At 38.8% G+C, this 13,092-nt stretch overlaps 1 long non-coding RNA gene across 2 annotated transcripts in view; it reads right to left on the bottom strand.

Moving 5' to 3' along the window:
• Window positions 1-10,290: 10,290 nt before the first annotated feature.
• LOC102261935 overlaps window positions 10,291-13,092 on the bottom strand; it is a 7,683-nt gene continuing 4,881 nt past the window's right edge. The window contains exons 4-5 of one of the 2 annotated variants that reach the window (XR_314467.2): window positions 12,738-12,876; window positions 10,291-10,654 (exon numbers count right to left, since the gene is read on the bottom strand). This is a non-coding gene — a long non-coding RNA (uncharacterized LOC102261935). Of the gene's footprint in view, window positions 10,655-11,938; window positions 12,877-13,092 lie in introns of those variants that run through there. The other variant, XR_001359728.1, reaches the window with a different exon arrangement.

The raw sequence follows: 13,092 nt of genomic DNA, 5'->3' as shown, positions 1-13,092 counted from the left end.
CAAAAAATCTAAAATAACACTAACATACAGTAAAAGCAGGACTGATATAATAAACGCATACTAAGCTTTGTACACCCATTAGTCCACTCAAGCAATAAACTTTCAATTTTATCCATTACTGATGCATCTATGAGACCACAGATCCAATAGTAACTTGGGCAGCTTTCAAGACTCTTTCTCTCCAAGTGTAGGTAGCATAAATAGTAAACACAGGCAAGTCCAATGTCTTTATTTTGTTCCCTATGGTTGGTAAGCTTAATTACGTCCAGTTTTATACTAAGGACAGCACCCTATGCACTGTTAGGCTTTTCTGATACCTTAGGACACATCTTGCTAATGGATGCACACAATGACTCGAGATAAAGCACACATGCTCACAGACATAGTTCATAACTCTGGTGGCTTGATGCTGAGATGCTGAATGTAGTTTCCAGGGAGGGTTTTGGTGGAGCCACTGTAGCTGCTGGGTGCCCTGCCCCTCTATGGCTCATTGCAAAACAAAGACCGATAGCTATTTTTGCTATTCATTTGTTTAATCAAAGTGAAATTATTATTACTATTACAAAGTCTAATATTATTTCAGATGCAATTCAATTTGATTATGAAAAGCAGTGATATTTGATTTGCAGATTGTAGAAATTCCTCCTCACATATATCATTGGTCCCACTAGAGGTCCTAATTAGAATACATTGTGGAATTAAAAATAACTGTGCATGAATATAAGTAGATGGAGAAATAGCGAATAAAAATACAAATTTAAATACAGCCTAATAACTATGCAAAACATATCTATTTCAATTGATAGGAACCAGTGGATGTAAATAATTATAAGTTGACATATATTAGATTTTTTCTCTAAAATTAAAATTAATAAAAGATCACTTTTATTTGAACTCTTAGAAGTTCTGACATTGAAATTTCAAAAATCCATGATCTCTTCTATCTCCTCTTCCTCTCTGATCGGTTGCGGATATTTTGAAAATCAATCTACTTCAGATATGTATTCCTTCTGTCACTGTTACTTTTTAAAGAGAGTGTTAGCTTCTAGAATTGTTTGAAGTATTTTTGGAATTGTTTCTTATTTATTTGAAGGCTTCACGCCACAATATAAACCTCCACATACAAATCTGCTCCTCCTATCTTCTGAAAAATCAGTTCCTGGCCTCTTTGATATTTCAAGTCTGTTATTTCCATCCTTTCTATGCAGATGTCACCGTCCTCCACACCACCCCAACTGAGAAATATATTTTTCTTATATATTTTTAAAATATTCATTTACATTTTTCCAGGAATAAATCATTAAATATATTATCTTACAGATACCATCACCAACGATAGGTAACATAGAAGGAAAAGACTCGTGAATCTTTCAGGTCTAAACTTTTCCACCGTGAGATAACAGTGAGATTTCAACTGGAAGTGAGATTCTATTCTGAGCTCACTTCCAGGCTTGGATTGGTTAAACATTCTTTACTTTGAACCTTGTTATATAGTTCATTAGAAGACCTTTTAAATATATTCCAAATTGGCTGGAAACTTTGTAAAATATTGTGGTGTCCAGGTTCAAGAAGAAATACACAGGAAAATATGAATTCTATAGCATTTTATTTGATTTTCACTTTTTGAATATTGGAACTAAGACAATATTTTTAAAATAAATCCTTGAAGGGTCGTATGCTAACAGGACAAAATCCAAATTCTTCCAAGTGCCTTTCTAAGCTCAGCTGCTGCTGTGTTTCATCTTTTTGCTCCTTGTGTTGCCATCCAGGGCGTCATTTGCCTTAATCCATCACATCTCATGGTCTTTTCACAATCTCTGCCACTGTTCAAGCTATTTCCACTGCTTAATATCTCCTGCTATTTCTCTCTGAGCGACTCTTATTTATCTTTTAATACCCAATTGAGCTATCAGCACCATTATTCCACTATTTTCTAACTATTCTCTGTTCCCCATACCACAGAGTACTTTCCATTTATCTCTGACCACATTGTGTAGAGATTAAAAAACACATATGTATGTCTGCCCTGGTGGTAGATTTCAATAAATGTATTAGGATCAGAAACTGAGACTTGTTTCTGTTTCACCAGGGTCTAGAATTATACCTGGCACAGAGTAGGACCTCAATAATTATTATTTGGTGAGTGTGGGTTCATGAGGGAATTCCTTAACAAATGATTTATTTGTATTAATTTACTAAATGAGAAAAGCATGGTAAATACAGAGATTCCTGTTACACAATTTAAATAGCATTATTTAGGAAAACAATAAAAATCTTTGAGGAAAATGAAATGTCATAAAAAATTAAAATTGTCCCAATTCTGCATATTTAAGCACAATAAACACATGCTATGATTTAGTAGCTTAAAATAAGGTAGAAATTAGACAGCATACAAGTATTTGTTTTCATGAGAAATCTTGGAAAATTGTTAGAACTCTCTGTTCTCAAAAGTTTTAGTATTGTTTTCATAGTAAGAATAAAGGTCAAGATAGTTATTTTCAGTTTACTTGACATCATATAGACTATTCAAGTGTATCTGTTGGTAGATCCAAAATTGGAATGTGAATGAGATTTTGCTACAGTTAATTTAGAGAATGTCTGTTTTATTTCACTGAACTTTTCCTCACTCAATACCTCTCTGTCTTTCCTCCACTTCCCACTCCCTATTATATAGATGAATTTCTTTCTCTTTCACATATGTGCTCAATATGGAAATAGTAATTATTTTTCCTGACATATGTAACAGATGATGTATAAGGATATGCATTCAAACACACATATGTTTGTACATATATATGTCTGTGAATTGAATGTTATAAGGAGTATGTAAGAACAATAGCTTCTATTTATTGAGTACTTAATATATGCTAAAGTTTGTGTCAAGAGACTCATACTGAATTCCATTTATTTTTTATGATACCCTTCAAGAAAGGTATTATCCCCATTTCATTAACTGAGGTGCTCTATAATCTCCATGGGGAGGTGCATTGCACTGGCAAAGGAATGTCTGGTTGAACTTAAACATTTTTAAACTACAGAAAAATCCTTTGGAAGTTGCTTACAGTGTTATCTATCTGGAGGTGGCATTGTCACCAATGGAAGAGACTGTGATTTGGTTGTGGGACTCACCGGAAGTAGAGCTTAGATTACACAAGCATAATTGTTCTCAGGGAAAAACCACGAAACAACCATGAAGTTGAAAGCAAATGCTTTGGATGATATGTTAGAACTTCATTTAGTAATAAGTATTTGGTAATTTTTAGCAGAACCACTCCACACCGAAGACAGAGAATCTCCCCTCCCTCCCACTAAATCTGGCTAAAGCTGCCAAATGCCTAAAAGCATTGATTATTCTTGGGAGGTGTGTGTGTGTGTATGTGTGTGTGTGTGTGTGTGTGTGAGAGAGAGAGAGAGAGAGAGAGAGAGAGAGAGAGAGAGAGAGAGATACAGAGACAGAGAAGGAGGAGGAGAAAGATTATTTCCTTTTGCCCAAGCATTGCTGTTAGGTGGTCATGAGACTAGACTACAGCAGAGGAGAAATGCACACTTAATTTTTATATCTTACTTAGGAAATGCTAACAAAGTAACCAGGCTACACATTGCACAATACTACCTTGTCTTCACTTTGGCATCCCACAAAGGGTGTTATTTCAGACTAATTTAGTTGGCTTTGGGAAATGTGCTGGGCTGAGCACTGTTATTTCTTTGTCTGGGCCATGGGGGGCCAAACCACACTTGGCAGGTACAGGAGGAGGTTTTCCCCCTGAAGAAATGTGTATTCCCACTGTCATGTTCCCATGCGGCTCCGAGGGTGGGGGCGTGGGGGCAGATGCAGATATGGAAGTTGGGTATGGAGCTAGGAATTTACAATCACTCTCCTTTCTCTGGTACTGTGGGTGGTTGATCTGGGAACTGAAGGCGACCCTGACATCTAGAGCTTCCTGTTGGTGGGTGGAAGGAAAAGGAGGCCTGTTGGCCTCAGCCCCCTCCAGTGCTGTGTCATAGTTCCACTACTCCAAGGTATTGAGAATCTTAGCATGTGCCTACCCTTGAGTGGAAGCAGGATAACGGGCGCACTTTGCCAACAACCGGCAAAGCACTTAGGAAGGAGGGGGTGACCTGCAACGCTCTGGAGCAGAGAAGGTCCCGAGTGAGGGGCAAACGCAGACTTCGGCGCATGTAAGCGTTACTTGGTAGGATGGTTTTATATTGTGTCAACTCAGCCAATCGAAAATAGCATTTCCCAGAATTCACTTTTTTGTGTGGTTCCAGGTTGGGGTTGCCCAAGGAGAAATTTGTGTGAGTTTTGGAAGGCATAAGTGAAGCAGCTGCAACTTTGTTCTGAAGGTCAGTGGAGGGTGCCAGGCACTGGTGAAGCTTGTGTGCATTTTTGCTGATCCGTTTGCCCAGTTTGTTGGTGTGGGGCCAGCTGGCCTGCAGCTCCTCCAGCTCCCCTCATGTCTCCTTTCAGTTTCTTAGAGTCCTGGGCCAGGCAGCTGTGCAGGAAGAGCCCTTTTCTCAGGTCACCTTCATCTCAAGTTTGGAGACAGTGAGAGACAGATGTGGGATCTAGTTTGCACTTGTGATTTCCAGTTTGCCCTTTCAGGCACCAGTTTGTCCTCAGACATCCCCACTTCACACCCAGGCGGTCTGCACTGTTGACCTACAGTGACTTCAGTCCTGACACCAGAGGCAGAAACAACGGCTTTCCAAAAGCTTCATCAGCTCCTACAGCAGTGATGGCGAACCTTTTGAGCTCGGCATGTCAGCATTTTGAAAAACCCTAACTTAACTCTGGTGCCGTGTCACATATAGAAATTTTTTGATATTTGCAACCATAGTAAAACAAAGACTTATATTTTTGATATTTATTTTATATATTTAAATGCCATTTAACAAAGAAAAATCAACCAAAAAAATGAGTTCGCGTGTCACCTCTGACACACGTGTCATAGGTTCGCCATCACTGTCCTACAGCTTTATGAGGCGTAATCCCAACCGTTTCTACTTTCCTGACCAAATCCTTACCCTTGGGGAAACCTAGAGAGAGGCATCTGGGTTGCATATGTATTCAGTAAAAACGTTTAGAAATACAGCAACTGTCTGCAATTAGAAAGAATGATTAATAAATTTATGAATCATGATTCTATTATTATTTCCTTTGAAGGGTAATCCTCTATCATCTTAAATAGGACTATATATTATATGTGTAACATCCAATGATAAGTCAGGGACATACTGCAAATTCAAGGGACATATAACATAATTATCAAGTTCAAATTCAGATATGTTATAATTTAAATAGTTACCAATCATTCCCACTAAAGAATTTAGTTCAAAACCACAGATGATTAGTGTTTTGTTCCTTTCAATTTTTAAAAAATCTTTATTGTTGAAAGTATCGAATCTCAGAGGGAAGGCAGGAGTGTGTGGGTGGGTGGGAAGAGACCAACCAAAGATCTTCAATGTTTTTAACATATTTTCTGTGCCAGGAACTGTGTCAGATGCTAGGAACATAATTATAGGTAAAAAAAAAAAGCTATAGTTTCTGACCCCAAGATGTTCACTACCTGGAAGTACTGACCCCTCACAATCCTTTAAGCTAGCCAGTTTGGCCATTCATCAGTGTGACTGATAGCTAAAAAGGAGATGCAGAAAGCGACATCTGCTGAGTTCATTTTTCCAGGCCTCTGCTCTGGCTCTTGACTCCCAAAATTTCAAATCCCTGGCTCCACACTCTTGAATTCCAAACCTGCTTCTGCTCCTCCCATCTGTTTGGGGACCTTTGATTTTCAGCTTATTGGATTTCAACTTTTCATTGAGCTTTCCTTGTTCTTTGCCTCTGACATGTTCTGAAGGCTTTTCCAGTTCGGGCTCAATGAATTCAAAAGGTAGGTCCGTCCCAGACTCTCTCCTTGCTGAAGGAGTGGAATTCAGATAAGTGAAGAGACAGAATTGCAATATAATGAAACAAGTGCTGCACTGTTCATGTATGAAGTGCTACACATTCATAGAGGGTGATGTAATCAGCTCCATAAAGCGTGACCTCCATCAACTTCCTGCCCGTAGAGCTACGTATCTGTATCTGCACTCAGTTATTCTTTCATTCATTCTACAAATATTTATTATGCAACCACCATGTGCCACCCACACTTATTGCTTTCCCTCTATCTTACAGATGTCTCCTCTGCTGTTGCAGGCTACCACCCAGGCTTTCGAGCAGCAATATACTGTATAGTAGCGATTAAGCAAGTGGAGCTAACCTGCCTGGGTTCAAATCTTGACTCACACTGCTATATGTCTTAGTTTCTTCATTAAAATATAAGGATAATCACAACATTTACTTTCTAGGAGTGTTAAGGTTAAGGCAAAGAATGCATCAAAGCCCTACTCCAGTGCCTGGAAGGTTAGGTAAATACTCAGTGTGTGTAACTATTATTAGCATCTTTTCACCTCCTCTAAGACAATTTTTTTCATTTTGCCATATTTTCAATCTTCCTTTACTGGTTCCTATCACCCCATATAGTCTACAAATATATGCTCATGTCTCATATATTATTGAATGTCCCCAATTCTATATATCTCCCTAGCTTCTATACTGACCATTTTCTTTTTCTTTATAATAAGAATGCTCAGAAATATTGACATTCACTATTTTTATTTTGCTTACATTCAATTCACTTTCCAGCCTTTCCAATTATGCTGCTGCTCCTGACTAGTAACCTTATTAATTTCCAAGTTCAAAGGTCATTTTTATCCTCTTTTATTTGACTTACTACAGCATTCTTTCTTCCTTTGGCATTGGCACACTGCTCTTTCTGGTTCTTCTTCCACATTCTCAACCATTTCTTCTCAGTCATGTTTGCAGATTCTTACCATCCATATAAAATTGGTTATAGAGTTCTGCTCGATATAAGTCCTTAACATATCTGTTATCTTTCCCTTCCACTCTTTTCACACCATAGTTGTCTTAGCCCAGATCCTTATTATATCTCATTGAATCATTGCAATAGTCTTCAAGTTGGTCACACTGTTTTGTGTTTGCCCTCACTCTATTTCCTCTACAGTAGAGATGGTTCCAAAATACAAGTGTAACACATTGTAAATTTCCCAGGCCAAAGCAGTGTGGAGATAAAAGTGAGCCCTGTATCAATATTAAAATAGTATTTCTCCTCCCCAAACTCATAACCCAGTCTAATATGAGAAGAAAAAATCAGAAAAGTTCCAGTAGAGAGGACTCCTACAATATGCTCCTCAAAACTGTCAAGATCATTGAAAATAAGGAAACTGAGATAATGTCACAGCTAAGAGGAACCCAAGGAGACATGGCAACTAATTGTAATGTGTGTCCTGGATGAGATCCCAGAGTAGAAAAAGGACATTAGGGAATTACTAGGGAAATATGAACAAACTATGAACTTTAGTTAATAATTATGTATCAATATTGGTTCATTAATTGTAACAAATGTACCATATTAATGCCTCTAGTTTATTAATAAAATGTAGTATTCCTTTATAAAAATATATATTTATTGATTTCAGAAAGGAAGGGAGAGGGAGAGAGAGATGGAAACATCAATGATGAGAAATAATCATTAATCAGCTGCCTCCTGCATGCCCCCTACTAAGGATCAAGCCCACAACCCAGGCATGTGCTCTGACTGGGAATCTAACCATGACCTGCTGGTTCGTAGGTCGGCACTCAACCACTGAGCCATGCTGGCTGAACCTTGTATTCCTTTTTTTGTTTCACTGCTCTGTGTCTGGATTTCTCAAATTCTTCTCCAAATATGGGGGCCGGGGGCAGGGGATGTTGCACGTGTGTGCTCTGAAGTGGTTTTTTGTTGTTGTTGTTGTCCACTGTTTTTCTTCTCTTTTGTTCTGGCTCTTATAGAAAAAACAGGAATAATGTCGTCTTCTGAAATACCTGGAGTCCTTGCCAGGCCACTGATGCCAATGCCGATGTCCAATGTTTAAGGTACAAATTTCCTTGCAGAGCAGCCAGGACCTTGCTTCCTGCCAAAGCTACTGACTCCACTGCTGTCGACTTGATGATACTGTCTTGGGATCTGAGATTCTCATGGGAATTTTGTGAAATAGCCCTGGTAGATTACTTGCTTGTTACTGTAGTTCTTTCTTCATGGGGCTCAGGCATCAATGTGTAGGGACTGGGAAGAAGGATAATCACAGGGGCAGTCACTGCATGCTAAGGGCAGAACCACTGCTTTTCTGTCAGTGACCCAAGAAGCCTAGAACTCTTGCTTCTTATAGATTGACTTATTTTCCAGGATTTTTTTTGACTATTTGTGCAAACAAACTACGGAGGGCCTGGGCCACTAGCTCTCATTACCTGTCCAGACATGTCTGAATCGGAGGGAGGACACAGCACACGCTTAAGCTGCATAAATAGGGTCATACTGCTGTGCTGTTTCAAATTCTTCAATGCCTCCTTTGTACAACTCCAATCCTCCTTTGGTGTATCTCTCCAGCCCCAGCTGGAGACCAACCCTCCTGAGACTCTCTAGTATAGCCACATGGGATTATTTTAAGCACCTACATTTCATGAATTTGCCAGGCTTCTCATATCTCTTATCTAGGTTATGTTAGCCACCCATCCCCTACCGCCATCCCAAAGGATAATAATATTTTTGTGTATTTTCACCACTGCAACACTCCGTTGTGTTAGTTATCTATTGATGCTTAACAAATTACCTCCAAACCTAGTTTTTTCAGACAACAAATATATATTATACATCACAGTTTCTGTGAGACAAGAATTTGGGCATGGCTTAACTGGGTCCTCCTTCTCAGGGTCTCTTACAAGGCTACAATCAAGGTGTTGGTCAGGGCAATGGTCTCATATGAAGGTTCAACTGGTAGTGGGTCCACTGGGAAACTCACTGATATTGTCTTTGGTGGGATTCAGTCCCACATAGGCTCACGGCCTGAGGACCTCAGTTCCTCAGTGGCTAACTCACAGGCCTCCCTCAGTTTGTTGCTCTGTGGACCTCAGAGGGTGTCTCACAACATGGTAGCCAGTTTCCATCAAAGCAAGGAAGAGAACAATTGAGAACATGCAGGAGAGATATCAGAGTCTTTTTGCAATCTAATCACAGAGGATTACTTTACTCTTATATTTTAAAAGTGATGAGATACATCACTTTTTCTGTATTCTGTTTGTTAGAAGCAAGTCACTTGGCTCAACCCACATTCGAACAGAGGGAATTATATAAGGCCATGGACACCAGGAGGCTGGGATCACTGAGGTCTGTTACCCTGTGGAGGGCAAGCTACTCGCACCCACAATTGGTTCACATGTCGAGACTGATGATGCCAAGATGGTATGAAAATAATTATCACTCACATAATGAAACTTTTTAAAGAAAGAAGGACAAGAACAAAAGACAGTCTAATATGTCTTGATAAAGGGGATAATCTGATGGCTTTAATTTTTATTGTGGTGAGGGGTTAGGGTCTCAGTGAGGGCTCCTGTGGAAATGAGGTTTGGGTGGTTTTAACTTTCCTACCAGCAAAAATGGATGGGACTCTAAGGCTTTCTTAATGTTTTGCCCTCATATGGGCAATAGGGAAAGGGGGGGGGAGGAGATTGGGGCATGAAAGCTGTCAGGGATCAAGCATCAAAAATGCCGTTGGAGTCAGATTCCTTATTACAGGGGCTATTTTATCAGCTATCTACCATATCCATTGTATTAAAATTGCTTGTTAACTTGTTTGTACTTGACAAAATAAAGTATGTATTTTACTTACCTTTATGTTCTCAGCACCTAGTGCAGTGCCTGACATATCATGGCACTCAATAAATATTGGTTAAATGAATAACTAAATGACTGAATAGACTCTCTCTCCCTCTTGATTATTATTTATCCCCTGCTGTATATCTATTGATCTTTCAAGATTCATCTCAAGGATTATTTCCTCTCTGATGCTTTTTTTTGATCCATTTCCCTTTTTTCTCTGATAGAACTGACCATACTCTCTCTTCTTTGTGATCAACTGCACTGGGTACAGATTTCTGTCATAGAGATAACATAACTAAGTTGCATTTTTTGACTTTCAGGACTGTATTTTTTACTAGTCAGAAAGTTCACTGAGGGCAAAAACTTCTTAGGCACATTGTACCTTTGTATTTAGCATGATATCATACACAGATATGCAGTTAATGTTGCACAAAGGGTTCACTCAATTCTATCATGGAGAAAGGAGTAAGAGAAAGCTCAATATAGAAGGGGATATTTAATCTGGATCTTGAAGAATAAGTAAAAGCTGGACAGGAATAGGTGTAGGAGTAGGGAGGTTTTGGAGTGAGAATAATCTAAACACAATAGCAGAAGCAAAGATAATGACTTAGTGTATTCAAGAAAGCTGGTTGGAGATGAGGCTAAAAAGGCAGGTTTACAAGGATGTAAAAGGTTGTGAAATGTTGTAAGCTATGTTAAGTAGGGTGAAACTTTTCTTGAAGATAAGTGGGAGCAATTTAAGATTTTTAAAAAGACTTGGGTGAGGTTGTTAATCTAACTAAGTATTCCATAAAAACCACCGCCATGGCAGAGTAGAATGGATTTGAATAGGGAGTGGCCTGGAATCAATCAGGAATGGGAAATGGGGGGTTTCACTGGCACAGCACGAACTTTACCTGAAAGAAATCAGAATAGTGATAGAAGGTAAGTTTCTGCATTCTCAGTGCTGCTCAGAGGAACCAGGGGGCTGAGATGTGGGAGGTGTGAAAAACAGAAAATCTCAGTGAATAGGTTTTTGACCCACAGGTTAGAAATAAGTTTGATTCAACTTCCTTGCTTTACAGATGAGGGAACAAGTGATCTGGAACAGGTCATTTACATGAATTGCTCAAGGTTACACAGAGTTCAAGAGCAGGGTAGAACCTAGAACTCCTGACCTTTAGACCAATTAACACAATTCCAAAATAGCCAAAAGCAGTAGACCTATTAAGACAAAGGCAAAATCAAGTTATAATGTGTATGCTAAATGGCATGCTATATGAGTTCTACTCTTCAGAAGTCCTCTTAGACTTTGAATTTTCTGGCATATTTGACATATCGTATTGGGCCTATGTTACTATGAAAAGTTAAAAATTATTTTAACTTTCGTATTGGGCCTATGTTACTATGAAAAGTTGTTTTAATTATCATATTATTTTAACTATCGTATTATTTTAACTATCGTATTGGGCCTATGTTATTTCCCCAATTTTCATTATTTGAAATAAACAATGCACCGTTTAGAATCTATCTGCTTATCAGTATATGCTGAGCATTTGGTACCATGGTTCAGTTTCTTTCACATTAGTTCTTCCTCTATGAGAGAGAGAAAGTTAGAATAAAGAACATAAAAGCCAGAGTGGCTTGGCAGGCAGGAAGAGGAACGAAGGAGGGTCGGGAGGGCAGGCGTTTGAGATGCTGAACCTGGGTGCAGATGGCTCTGTTCCACCAATCTTGCTGAAGGAGTGTATTTGAAGTGGCATAATAATTAGGCTCAAAAATTTACCCTCCGTGTGCCCTTCAAAGAAAAAGCTTGGGTTGAACCTTGGGGCAATTCATTTCTGATTTTTAGACCTCTGTAGAATACAGCTGCAGATGAGAAATCTCAAGAGAACTGTGTTTCCCCCCTGACTCCCCCTTTGAGAGGTAATACCACATATTTTCTGACTAATCAGTGTTGGTGAAAGGAACTTCCCTTTAAATTTTATGTCAGTTATTAATTCTTTAAGATTAAGCCATTACTCTCAAAACCACAGGATAAAATTATAATTAGGCCTCATTTCTCTGAACTTACATATTTCTTAGAAACCTTATTATTATAAGACATAGTATCTGTAGACAAATTTAGTTATCATGCAATGATTCTAAATTCTGTTTGTTGTTTGCTTCAAATAATGAGAGTCAGGAAAATTTTAATTGCAGAATGAAAATGCACACAGCTATCACTTCTTTCATTAAATATATGAAATATTTTTCTTTCCATGATTTGTGGACGAGTTTCACAAGGTACATAAGTTTGATTCAGATGAAATAAAGGTGTGGATGCTATTCCTTTAGAGCAAAGTTAACATATAAACTTATATATAACAGACACTCTGTTTTGTCAATCAAAAAGATCTTAAATACAATTTCTAAGGGAGATAGATTTAAACAAACAGCCACTTGCTGACACTTAAGATAAGCACTTTAGAAGTGTATTAGAGAGCGTAATGTTATGTTCTGGCGCGGAGCCAGAATGTTTTATTTTTCTTACCAACATTTTATTTCCCTGAACTCTAAAAGAAGTGACAGGTTATTTTGTCTGTAATGGTGGTTATTTTCGACTTCAAAAACTTTTCTGTGATCTTAAAACCTTATAATTTGTTCACAGTTACAAGTTAATACAGGCACTGAGCAGCATCTGTATGTAATTTTAGCTGAGAGATATAGTGGGAACTTTCAGTCCTTCCAAACTTATTTCATTAGACATGCATTGTCTAGAAACAAGTTTGCTGCAAGCGGAGTACTGAGTTTGCTTAAGACCAATCTATTGTTGGAACAGTAGACATTTATGTGTCTTTTGGGGTCTTCGTGGCGTCCCGCCTCAGTCTTGTTCTCTGTTATAAGGAGGTGGCAGGAGGGAGGAAAGGAAGGAGACGCTTGGACAAGAGCTTGTTATGCCAGGCTCAGTAGGGGTGCTTTCTCCCATGGCACACCACTTCAGTCTGACGGAAAGCTCACCTTCGCTCTCTTTGATACGCTCTCTTTGGGTCTTCCCTTTCTGACAGTGACTGGCCCCTCCAGCTCCTTCTCTTCTCTCAGGCATTTCCCTGCAGCATGACTGTGGCTTCCTACAGATGCAGGACTTAATACAAGTAGTCTGAGGAGAGAAAAAGGAAGTATTCTGGTCAGGGCTCCTCAAGTCACACAGAGACTAGTTTCACCTTCATGTAAGAAATAAATCCTAGAAAATACCACATGATCTCACTCATTCATGGATAATAGAGACCATTACAAACTTTTGAACAATAATAGATACAGAGGCAGAGTTGCCTCGAACAGACTGTCAAACTACAGCAGGAAGGCCGGGGAGGGT

Source organism: Myotis brandtii, unplaced genomic scaffold (genome assembly GCF_000412655.1).
Source record: "Myotis brandtii unplaced genomic scaffold, ASM41265v1 scaffold686, whole genome shotgun sequence".
Classification (NCBI taxonomy): domain Eukaryota; kingdom Metazoa; phylum Chordata; class Mammalia; order Chiroptera; family Vespertilionidae; genus Myotis; species Myotis brandtii.
The sequence above is the reverse complement of the archived record's forward strand: the minus strand, read 5'-3'. Positions and strand labels throughout refer to the sequence as shown.